This window comes from Rhinatrema bivittatum, chromosome 2 (genome assembly GCF_901001135.1).
Source record: "Rhinatrema bivittatum chromosome 2, aRhiBiv1.1, whole genome shotgun sequence".
NCBI classification, from domain to species: Eukaryota; Metazoa; Chordata; class Amphibia; order Gymnophiona; family Rhinatrematidae; genus Rhinatrema; species Rhinatrema bivittatum.
The window spans coordinates 177,372,415-177,385,281 of NC_042616.1; the positions used below are offsets into that span (position 1 = coordinate 177,372,415).

General features: G+C 40.8%; 1 protein-coding gene across 1 annotated transcript in view; it reads left to right on the top strand.

Annotated features, from left to right (window-relative positions):
• The window catches only part of DYNC1I1 (dynein cytoplasmic 1 intermediate chain 1), a 693,069-nt gene that overhangs the window by 647,115 nt on the left and 33,087 nt on the right, over positions 1-12,867 (top strand). The gene's annotated exons all lie outside the window — the stretch shown is intronic.

The following is a 12,867-nucleotide window of genomic DNA, read 5'->3' on the forward strand; positions in this document are numbered from 1 at the left end:
CGTGTCCCTGGGCATGCACTGAAACACAGGCGCCAATGTGTGCCCCTTTGAAGGTTACCATCTAACTTTTGTGCATGGGCACATTTGTGTGCATATGTTGGTTCGTGGCCCGGTACGCAGTCATTTTATAACATATGTGCACATGTTATAAAATAGCCTGGCTGCTCGCATATGTGCGCCAAATTAAGTGGGCGCGCACATGTGCATGCAAATCTCGCTTCTGCCAAGTAAGTCATGGAATTTTAAAAGGGTCGCACCGCCATTCCCAGTTTTTCCAGTTTGTCCCCAATTACCTAATTAAGAGATAGGGCCTCCAACCCGCCTTGGTTTGATAGCCTTTGCTCCTTCCAGTTAGCCCCGACCCTTAAAACCCAGCAGATCTGCCTGATTTTCTCTCTTTTTTTAACTTACAGAGCATCCATAGCAGAAGTAAATTTACGTGGCAAGGGGGCCGCAGCAGGTGCCAGGTCATATTGTCAGTATGTATGTGCACATTTTAGGCTCACAGCTTGAAACACCCATGCCCTGCCCACAGCCCCACCTCTTTTTGAAAACTTTAGAGATGTGCGCGTATCTCGGTGGCTTTTAAAATCCGCTTGGCATGCACGAACCCGAATGAATGTGCGCGTCGGGCTTTTAAAATTCACCTCTTTGTGTGTTGGAATGTGGAACTATTATCCAGCAACAGGAGGTTCCATGAGAGTAGAGTTATTTCTGGATGATAGTTGGGGTCCATCCCCTACAGGGTGGGTCCTTAGCCCAAAAGCTATAAAGGTGACTGCACACGTTACTAGGAGATCTCTAAAAGGAGAAGTGGCAAGAGCTGTGGCTGTCCAGGCTCTCATAGGAAGAAGGGTGGTTAAGCCTTCCTTGTTTTCTAGAGGAGTGAATTGCTCTCTCTACTGGTTGGTGTGGGTTCCAGGAAGGACCCAGCTGCAGTCCGTGGTTCAGGAGGGTTACTATCCCCGTCATCACTCACCAGCTATCGATTTGTCCAAGAATTTGCTACATCTGCCAGGTTTTGTTACTGTTTTTCAAGTGGGAGAAGAGGACTTAATAGAGTCCAACTGGGTTTCTCAGGGAGACAGAGGCCTACTGGGAACAAGGGGTAGTCTCCACTTTCCTGCACCCTTGCTCAAGCAGTTGGAGAAACTGTAGTTTTATGCTTGTGGCTTGCTAAATCTCTATCAATTTTCTTCTGGAGGTAATTTTTGTATTACTGAATGCTTCCAAACCAAAGATAATTCCTGAAGAGAGAAGTAGGAACACCACCTTATAGTGTGTGGACTCTTTACTGTTGGATTATGGACTATGCATATCTTGCAGCTTTCACTGCCACCCATTGGAGAATCCTGAACTAGAGTGGTAGCCATTTTTCCCTACTCTGCAGCATCTGAAGATGGTTCTTTGAGATAGAGGTGTTACTTACAAGAGGGCAGTTTTCCATAGAAAAGAAAAAATTAGGGATAAGGCATCATGATATGAAGTTTGAGGGAGAGAGGTTCAGAGTGAAGGATGAAGAAATATTTATTTACAGAGGTGGTAGAAACTAAAGCTAAGACAGAATTTAAATCTGACACAGATATAGAGGGCTGTGACAAAAACATGGCTGAGAATAAGTTAGGAATGGAAATTTACTGTATTTATCAGACCATAAGCATACTTCTTTCTTCCAAAAAAACCACCCAAAAAAAAAGAACAGCTGCCTAAAATGTTCCTGCATAATGTGGTTCAATGGTGGCTGGCAGAGCCCATTACAGCAGTTGAATGTTGTGGAGGAGGACCAGGTGGCTGATAGGATCCCTCACATCTGGAGGGGCCAGCTACCAAAATGAGGAGGTGGCCCAGTGAGGGCAGAGAGAGAGAAAGGGAAGCAGCTGTAGAGAGATGTAAGTGTTCCTGCTGTGAGCTACTCTCTGATCTACAATTACTCTCAGATAATAGAAGGACTAGGGGGCACTCCATGAAGTTAGCAAGTCGCTCATTTAAAACAAATCGAAGAAAATTCTTTTTCACTCAGAGCATAGTTAAGCTCTGGAATTCATTGCCAGAGGATGTGGTTACAGCAGTTAGTGTAACTGGGTTTAAAAATGGTTTGGATAAGTTCCTAGAGGAAAAATCCATAAACTGCTATTAATCAATAAAGAATAGTTGCTTGAGATCAATTTACTATTTGGGTACTTGCCAGGTCCTTGTGACTTGAATTGGCCACTGTTGGAAACAGGATGCTGGGCTTGTTGGACCCTTGGTCTGACCCCGTATAGCATCTCTTATGTTCTTATGTACATAGATACATTGAAATATTTTTTCCTGTTTTTCATCTCAGACCCCTGAAGCATCTTATAGTCTGATAGAAGAGATATATGCGCTCATCTACCCAGAATGGCAGAGGACAAAAAAAAGGGTGGGGGGGAATGACAAAACAGACTTGGATAAGGAACATTTTCCTCTAGGCACTTATTAATTTATTATTTATAAGCTTCTATTCCGCACTCATACAAAAAAAAAAAAATGTTTGAGGTGGATCACAAAGCAAATACGTGCATAATAGGTTAAAAGCAATGGTACAAATAACAGCGACATAACCCGAGATGACAGGGCACCTGCACCATTAAGCTAGCACAGCTGAGAGCTGGATGATATTCCAGATAGAGTGGGGTGGGCAGGGAAACCAGTCAGACTGGGTGGGTCAATTGATTCTTCTCTGCCAACATCTTTTATGTTCTTTCAGGAGCTTTCAGCTGAATGGCTGGCATGAATACTACATTTTATAATTGTAATCATGCTTCTCTTGCTCTCATTTTCAGTGAGGAAGCACAAACTTGCAGCCACGGATGATTTTTTTTTTTTTGTCCTGCTCAAGCCATGTACAAGTTTAGTGGCAACATTTTTACTACACCAAGCCTGGTACTGTTATGTGATATTAATTCACTCAGTGATACAGTTCTAGCCAGTCATCAAAAGGCAAAATCTACAGCAAGTGATGAAAAAGAAAACAGCGTTGACATTTTAAACATACAGAATAAAAAGACTTTAATATTTTATCTAGTTGGGAAGCTTACTTAACATACTTAGCTTGAAATAAATGACATTTTGAAAGGGCTTAGTGCTTTGCTAAAGTGTTGTATGTCAAGTTTAATGGATAAAATGTTGGGGTATATGAATAACTATAACCATGTCAGAGCTGCTGTAAAGAAACTGCTATTTTACCAGTTAAGAGAGTAAATGATTTCTCCTCTTCACCTCCTCACTCTATACATGCTTCAGATTATGCTGGCAAAAGCCAATCTTCAGCCCACATTGTCATAAAATACTCTAAAGACTTTGAAAATTACCCTTGACATAGGTTAGCAAAGCTAGATCTAGTAAATGAAACAGCAGGATGGACATTAATATTGAGCAGAGTTCTCTAACACATTTAAATTACAGGAAATCCAAGAAAATGGTTATGTAGAGGCAATCTTTTTAATAAGGCATTGAAGTAACTTTGAAACAGCACTGTGCAGTGCACAGCCCCATATACACACATATAAGGTAGAGTGGAGATCTACAACAGTGTTTTATAACCTGTGTATATCAGGTATGAGCAGATTATAAAATGTGTATGTCTACCCCCAAACTTACAAGCGTATGCATAATTACACACAAATACCTGCAATGCATTGAAAGCACATACTTTTCCTACCTATTTCAATTGTATAATTTGTGCATGAAAAATAATTGCAACTTGCTCACATAAATGCCTGTCTACGCACGGAAGTCAGTATATTTTAAAACATGCATGTGCAGTTGAAATCGCCAGTTTGCCAAAACTTCTACCAGTTCACCCAGACCTTTTCTAGATCATCAAAGACCCTCCTAGTTCTTTACTCTGCAGTCGCCCAGTTCACTCAGATCTCCCACCCAACTAATAGTAGACAATAGAGGTTAGAGCTGTGGGGTATGAACCAGGGAACCCAGGGTTCAAATCCCACTTGCCTTGGGTAAGTCTCTTACCCTTCCTTGCCTCAGGTACAAACTTAGATTATGAGCCCCTACGGTGCTTGAATGGAATCCACTTTGAGGTACCAAAAAGTGGAATATAGATCTCAATTAATAGATGAGTCTAGTATCAGTTGCACAAGATAATTAGCAGGTGTAAAATTACATGAATAAGTTGACAAATGTACACACGCAAGTCTCTTATAAAATAGCAACATGCCCTCGACGGTTTCTCTTTTTTGTACGTAAATGTGCGTGCGAGATCAAAAATGCGCATGTACATTTGATGTTTTTAAAATAGCAGGTACGGGAATACAAGCTACTTACACACATGTATGCTAATTTTATGCTTGTAAATGTTTTTGAAAATTCACCCCTTAGAGGAATACTTTAAAACAGCTGCACGTGGTGGCATATATTCAATATATTATTCATATAGCTTATTGTTCTTTCTCTTCAAATACCATGTATATAGTCTCTTGTTCTTCTCTTCCTGTTACCATGTTACAAACAGTTACCATGTTTTAATGTAAAATAAGCAATTCATGCCTTATTTGTTTTAGTACCCAAACAAATTTGCATAGCAACTTGAGGAAAACTGCAAACTAGCAGATTATGTATTAACATTAACAATATGAAAAACTAATCAAAAAGACAACAACCAACGGGGAGTGGTATCAGAATATTGTATAGTGTTTCCAGTCTCATGGGCTCTTGCCCTTACAGGGCTACAACCCCTCTCTTGTCTTTGAACACTGTTTTGATCACGTCATTTACCAACTCTCTGAAGGTTTGTCCATTTAATTCTTTTTATATTTTTTAATTTTCAAAAAAGTGCAAAAATGCCTCCCGTAAATTACCCGTGTTATTTTTAAAAATGCACCTCACATTACCCACTACCTTTACTCATTAAAACAAAATATTAATGGCTGATTATACTTATCTCTTGAAACTACATTTGTTTTACGCATGAATCTCGGCTACTTTTGCCCAGATGAATCGCCCATAAGGGCAAGAGCCCATGAGACTGGAAACACTATACAATATTCTGATACCACTCCCCGTTGGTTGTTGTCTTTTGATTAGTTTTTCATATTGTTAATGTTAATACATAATCTGCTAGTTTGCAGTTTTCCTCAAGTTGCTATGCAAATTTGTTTGGGTTACAAAATTTGAGGTTGTGAGCCAGTATATAACAAATTTATTGGATTCGAGAAGATTATTTGTTTTAATTACATGTGAACCGATGTGATATCTCGATCGAATGTCGGTATATAAAAACAATAAATAAATAAATATATGGCCTTATGCAGTTTTCCGTATGTATTATACAATACGCATATCTTTACCCCACCATATACGCGGGCATGTTTGCTTATGCATGAATACATGCAATGCATTTAACATGCCTACTTTTCTAAAAATATATACACGTATTTTAAGCGTGAAAATAAAGTGGGACTTACTCGAGTAAATCAGGATTTAAGCAGATAAGTCGATACATTTTAGAACAGGAAAGTGAAATTACCAGTTTTACCCACTAGTTCATCTAGTCCTTCTTCCGGCCATCGAGCCCCTCCCCGCCCCAAATTCACCCAGACTTCCCACCCAGCCAACAGAACACAATAAACACATATAATATCAATTGTGCAAGTTAATTAGTAGGTGTAAAATGATGCAATTAAGTTGGCAATTCCACGTGCCTGTCTTTTAAAATAGCAACTTATGCATGTAAATATTGGCTCAGCTCCAGAATGCTTTAGACCACCCCCTTTTTACGTGATTATACATGTGTGTGAAAGCAAAAATACACGCACGTTTGAGGTTTATAAAATAGCACGTATGTGAGTAGATGCTACTTACGCACCTATATGCTAATTTTTACATGCATAAGTCTGAAAATTCACCCCCCTTAGTGTTTAAAAATGCAAGCTTTTGAAATTACTCAAATATCTTCTGTCAGTCAATTTTCTCTTTCTTACATGTCCTCATATAAACACTATTTTCTATAGGAAAGGTTACTGGGGGCTTTCAGTCATTGTATATTTGTGGCATAAAGGCTTATAGGGAAGGAATACCTTATACATATAAACCTTCAAGTGACACTTACAAGGGATATAATGGAGGCCAATACTTCCTGTTGGATAAGGGTTGTAGGGAAGAAGGAGATCTAGACAAAGGGGATGGCTAAAAGCAGTAACCCTATTTAGACTGACCTATATTCTGATTTAGTAGTCCTGGGAGAAAGATGCAGAAAATGTTTTAAAAAATTCCCAATTCCATAAAGAGTTCGCACAAGCGCTGCTCACTCCATGCTCCTCTTCGAAAAATGGCGGACCTGCTCTCCCCTGTTCAGCGTCCCGATTTAAAGGGACTCCATCACATGACTCCCAACATAGCGGCAATGCGGTGCCCCTCCCCCTAAAACCAAATTTAGAGGAGGGACAACCAATCAATCTGATCATTCAACCCATGGGCGTTTCAGTATTCAGTTCTGCTTACCTGTTAACTACTTCCCTCTCTGATGACCTGTCTTACCATCATTAATAAATGGCTTTTTCCCTATAAACTTGCACTTATAAAAATATAAGATTTACCATACTGGGTCAGACCAAAGGTGTATCAAGCCCAGTATCCTGGTTTTTAACACTGGCCAATCCAGGTCACAAGTACCTGGCAGAATCACAGAAGGTCAACAGATTCCATGCTGCTTATCTCAGGGATAAGCAGTGGATTACCCCAAGTCCACCTTAATAATGATTTACGGACTTTTCTTCCAGGATCTTGTCCAAACCTTTTTTTAAATCCAGGTACACTAACAGCTTTTACCACATTCCCTGGCAACAAATTCTAGAGTTTTTTGTTTTTTTTAAATGTAATCTTTGTTGATAATTTCATATATGCCAAAATATAAAGGAAATAGAATTTGAAGAAGAATTTGAATTTACCTTCATTATATAAGGAAAAAATAAATTAAAAAACTACAATAGTTTAGATGCTGAAAGTCCACATCATGGAGCCTTTAAAGGACAATAAATAATAGGTAAAAACAAATCACTTCAGTTGAAACATCCCTGAAGCTATCCATCTGACTAATAAAAAATATACCCCTTGACATTCATACCTCTGCAGCAGTTGAAGCGTTAGTAGACTTATCCCTGATAAATAGTTCTATGTGCAAGGGATCAATGAAGGCATACTTATTCCCCTGGAGGGTAATTTAAGCACTTACAAGGAAATTAAAAAAACAAAACAAAACCCAAAAAATCCCAAGGATAGAACCTTCACTTTCAAAGACACGAATGCTCTCCTACGAAATTGTCTCTCACATGCAACATCAGGAAATATCTGCATAACTACTTCACAGAATTTTTCTGTCTTGTATTTAAAATATTGATGTAGAACCAATTCTCTACTTCAGCATAAAAAAAAAAATCAAAATAGCTGTTGTTGATATAGTATCCTGAGAATTAGTTAAAAAAGCTGACATATTGGAGTTATTAAATGATGCAAATACATCTATATTTCCTTCCTCCATAGCTTGTTTCTTAGTCTGAGATACATCTAGAAGCATCTAGAGAGAATATCTTTCTCCTGTACAATTTGCTATACCTCTTTAATATATTTCCTAAACAACTCAAATGGGGACATTAACCTAGATTTTGGAAAATTATGGGCCGGATATTAAGAGTTACACGCGGGCGTAGATTTGTGCGAGCAATCCGGCGTGCACAACTCTACGCCCATGTTATAAAATCGAGGGTCGGTGGTGCAAGGGGGTGCATAATTGTGCAACTTGCGTGCACCAAGCCACACAGCCCTCCTCCGTTCTCTCCGAGGCCGCTCCGAAATCGGAATGGCCTCGGAGGGAACTTTCCTTCTGCAACCCCACCGTCCCCTCCCTAACCCACCCCCCAGTCCTACCTAAACCCCCCCCCCTTACCTTTAACTTAGAAGTTGCGCCTGCCTCTAGCCAGGCGTTGGTTGTGTGCGCCGGCCAACGGCCGGCCCGCGATCCCAGGCACAGAGGCAAATGGCCGCTGTGCCTGGAGACTCCAGCCCCCGCCCATGCCCCACCCCCTTTTTCAAGCCCCAGGACACGCGCACGTCACCGGGTCTATGCAAAATAGGCTCGGCGCGCGCAGGAGTGGATTCTCGGGGTTACACGCATAGCCCTTTGAAAATCCACCCCAATGTAATCAAAGATTTTTTGCCCTCATAGTATTCTAAAGTCTCTATTTTTGAGTGGATATATAAACAGTCTTTCATATTAGCCACTAATGAAGCCTGTAAGTTCACTGTTGATTCAGATAGTGAGGCATTTTGCTTCTCAATATTAGTGACTCGATTATCGAACTCAGAAAATTTAGAAACTGCCCCCATGCTGTAAAAGAAGACAGTTGAGAAATCAGTTCCAGACATCCCTCAGTGTTATTTCAGCTGCTTCAATTGTTTTACCTCCTTTTGACCTCTCCTCAATTGCACCAGATGATAAGTTCACCATTACTGGAGCAGGGATAGGTATAATTGCTATCAATTTCTCTCTTACGGGTGGTGGACTAACCACACACCTCCACAACCAAGAGTAACCTTCAACTGGGCTGGGACTGCAGCAGTAACCACACTTCTGCCTCCATCTTTTAGTACAGAAGGCAGTAAATCCAAAGAAATCTCCCAGGGCACACCACAAATTCCAGAGTTATTCATAGTTCCCCAATCCGCAGTTCCCCTTTCGATAGGAGAGAGGTATGTTGGAGTGGTGGGGAAAGAGCAATAAAGCTCAGAGAGGCCTCACCTGGAGTCTTTTGCGGGATACTTCCCACCTGGTCTTCAAGTCAGAGTAGATGGTCATCCATAGGCCCTCTCACAGATGTGGAGACAGCTGGGAAGCCAAACAACTTCCCTTTTCTTTTTCTCCCCATTGTTCCTTACACAGAAAAAATGCTGTAAGGGGCGCGCTCCTTCAGCACATCAGAGAATGTCCACCTATGAAGCGTCGGCAAGGACTCCAGATGTAGGCTGTCCTCCATGGGCCAGGTGGAAGCAGGGAATAACAGCAGCATTACAGGCAGACTAAGAATTCTAGAGTTTATGCTTTGAGTAAATAACTATTTTCTCCTATTTGTCTTAAATGTATTAACTAGTAACGTTATTGCATGTACCATAATCTTTGTATTTTTTGAAAGATTAAACATTCTACGACGTTCCTTATTTTATAGACTGCTATCATATCTCCCTTCAGAGGAGAATAATCCCATCCTTTTTATCATTTTGGTTGCCCTTCTTTATACCTTTTCTAATTCAGCTATGAATTTTTTGAGATATGGTGATCAGAATTGAACACAATACTCAAGGTGTGTTCTCAACAGAGTGATACAGAGGATTTATGACAACCTTTGTTTTATTTTCCATCCCTTTCCTAATAATTCCTAGCATTCTAACAAAATAACATATTACTGTTGGCAGAAAAGGAACAAAGGGTCCATCCAGTGTGCCCAGCAAGTTTCCTATGGTAGTAACTACTGCTCCATGCATGTTTATTTATTTATTTATTTAAAACAATTTATATACCGATAACCATTTGCACATCATACCGGTTTACATACAACAGAAAACAGGCGCCCGGGGGAGGGCATAACTTTTACATAGAACGTAAAACTGTAAATAAATCATATGGTTAAATCATATGTCTGGTAAGTGTAGTAACTGCTGCTTTGGCAGGATACCCCTATTTGTCTGTTAAGGGTAGTAACTGCCGCTCCATGCAGGTTACCCGTATGCCTCATGTTAAGAATAATAATACGTACAGTCAAAGCCAAGTAATGGTCAAATCCATAAAATTACTGCTAGCAATATTTTTACATGGTGAACAACCTTCCTGATAATTCAGACAATCTGCTTAATGTGCTTTGCTTTTGGACTTGGCAGTAGAAGCAGTCCTGTGCTATATCCCTAATTCAGTGTATCAGTATCCCAGACTATAAATGTCTGAGTCCAGCGTTGGCTGTCTTCAGAATCCAATACCCCTTTCTCCTTCCCCCTGTCAGCCGAGAGTGATGTTGCAGTCAAAAGCATCAATGCTAATTGATTAAGAGTAGTAATCCCCCATGTCTTCTGTTAAGAGTACTAACTGTTGTTCCGTGCATTTTACCCCCATGCACCTTTTCTTCATTATCATCCACAAGCTTTTAGGGATTCACAGTGTTTATCCCATGCTCTTATGAATTTGTTCCTTGTTTTCATCCACACCACCTCTTCCGGAAGGCCATACTAGACATCCACCACCCTTCTCTGCAAAAAAAATATTTCCTTATGTTGGTTCTGAGTATTCCCCCTTGAGTTTCATTTTATGATCCCTAGTTCTTGTTTTCTTTCCAACTGAAAAGATTTGAAGTTTGCGCATCATTAAAACCTTTCAGGTATCCAAAGGTCTGCATCATATCTCCCCCTGCACCTCCTCTCTTCCAGGGTGTACATGTTCAGTCCCTTCAGCCTCTTCTCATAAGACTTCCAAATACAGACCCCATTCCATGTTGGTCTCCTTTCTTTGGACCACCTCCATCCTGTCTCTATCCTTTTTGAGATACAGGTTCGACCTTTGAACACCATACTCCAAAGTGAGGAGGCCTCTCCAAGGACCGGTGCAAGAGTATCACCACCTCCTTTTTCTTACTGGTTTTACCTCTCTCTATGCTGCTCAGCATTCTTCTGGTTTTAGCTATCACCTTGTCACATTGCTTTGCTGCCTTCAGATTGCCGGACACTGTCTCTCCAAGGTCCCTCTCCCAGTCCATGCACATTATTCTTTCACCCCCCATCACATACAGCTTTTTTGGATTACCACACCCCATATGCATGACACTGCCCTTCTTGGCATTGAATCCCAGCTGCCAAACTCTCAACCGGTTTTCAAGTTTTCTTAAATCACTTTTCATTCTCTCTAATCCTTCAGGTGTGTCCACTGTGTTGCAGATCTTAGTATCATCCACAAATAGACAAACTTTACCTTCTATCCCTTCTGAAATGTCGCTCACAAAGATATTGAACAGAACTGGTCCCAAAACGATCCCTGTGGCACTTCACTTAATGCTGTTCTTTCTTCAGACTAGGTTCCATGTACCATTACACGTTGTCTCCTGTCAGTCAGCCAGTTTGCAATCTATGTCATTACTTTGGCACCCACTCCCAAGCTTCTCATTTTGTTCACTAGTCTCCTATACGGGACCATATCAAAAGCTTTGCTGAAATCCAAGAAAATCACATCTATCCTAGCCATCTTCCTCGATCCAATTCTCTAGTCACCCAATCAAAAAATCCATTAGCTTTGTCTGATAGGACCTTCCTCTGGTAAATCCATGCTACCTCGGGTCCAGCAACCCACTGGATTGTAGATAGTTCACTGTCCTTTCCTTCAGCAGAATTTCCATTAATTTTCTCACCACCGAGATGAGGCTAACTGGCCTGTAATTTCCAACCTCCTCTCTGCTCCTACTCTTGTGAAGCGGGGACCATCACCACTCTTCTCTAATCTCGTGGCACCAGACCCGTTTTCCAGGGATCTATTGAGCACTGCAGGTCTTTCAGGTCTTCCCACATCTCTGAGCTCCCTCAGTATACTGGGATGTACCTCATTTGGCCCCATGACCTTGTCCAATTTCACTTTTCCTAGCTCTTCCTATACATTGTCTTTTGTAAACAGAGTTTCATCTACTCCATCCCCATCTACATTCTTGTCAACCAGCAATGATCCTTCTCCAGGGTCTTCTTTAGTGAACACTGAACCTAAGTATTTGTTTAATATTTCTGCCATTTCTTCACATCTCCCCACATTGCTCCTTGTCAGCTTTCAATTTCACTGCCCCAAGGACTGGATTGAGGATCACTGTCCTAGAGCACTCAAATTTTCATATATTTACCACTATCTTTCTCTAGGCTAGAGTGTGATTGCAGCTCTATAGTTTTCATTATAATTAATGAGAGTGATTATGAACCTTTTTTTCTCTCCTGGATTACATGTCCTTTTACTCTAAACACATACTATTCAGAGGTGTAGTAGCCATGGGGGCCTATGGCCCCTAATTTTTGGCTCAAGCCCCCTTTTCTGGCAGCAATGTCATATCTCATTTAAGTCATCCCCTTAAAGATTTAGGAGTTAGAGGGCCTGGAGGCACTGGAATCACTGCCAGTCCATGATCTCTTGCATCTTTAATAGGGACAACTTGAATGGGGAAATAGCACTGTCCTTGGGCTAGACTTGTAAAAGTTTGAGGCCATCAATGTCTTTCTGTTTACTTTCAGCAAGTAATTATACCCCCTCTTCTCAGTCCCCTAAAAGGTCAACAGTGTGAGCGATGAACAATTTTTAAAGTAACTTCATTAATTCAGGGGGAGAGTGAGAAACAGCAGAGACATGGCTGGTAGAGGGTGAAAAGACAGGAGGTACGGAGTGTGCCAAAAAGTAAAAAAAAAAAATTTAATTAAAAGGGCTTTGTAATTATCGCTATGAGGACCTATATAGGATGGGATAAGGAGTGGGGGGTGGGGACTGGCCACCGTGTCTAACCATATTAACCCTTGGCCTCCCCCACCCCACCCCATAGTTCTGGCTATGCCTCTGCTGCTATCAGAACAAAATCTGAAAAAAAATATATTTAAAAACACAACTACCTTTTCCTCTGGAAACAATAGCTTAAAAGGGATAGTGCTGCTTTCTCAGGAGATCACAACATTCACCTTTCAAAAACGGTTTGGCCTTGACTAATGCCTACAGTACACTTCACAACATGTATACAACCAAATATACATTTACTACTATTCGGTCTTGAACACCATCTCAAGTCCCTCCTTACAGTACATTACTCAAATAGATGACACTAGAAAGGGCTG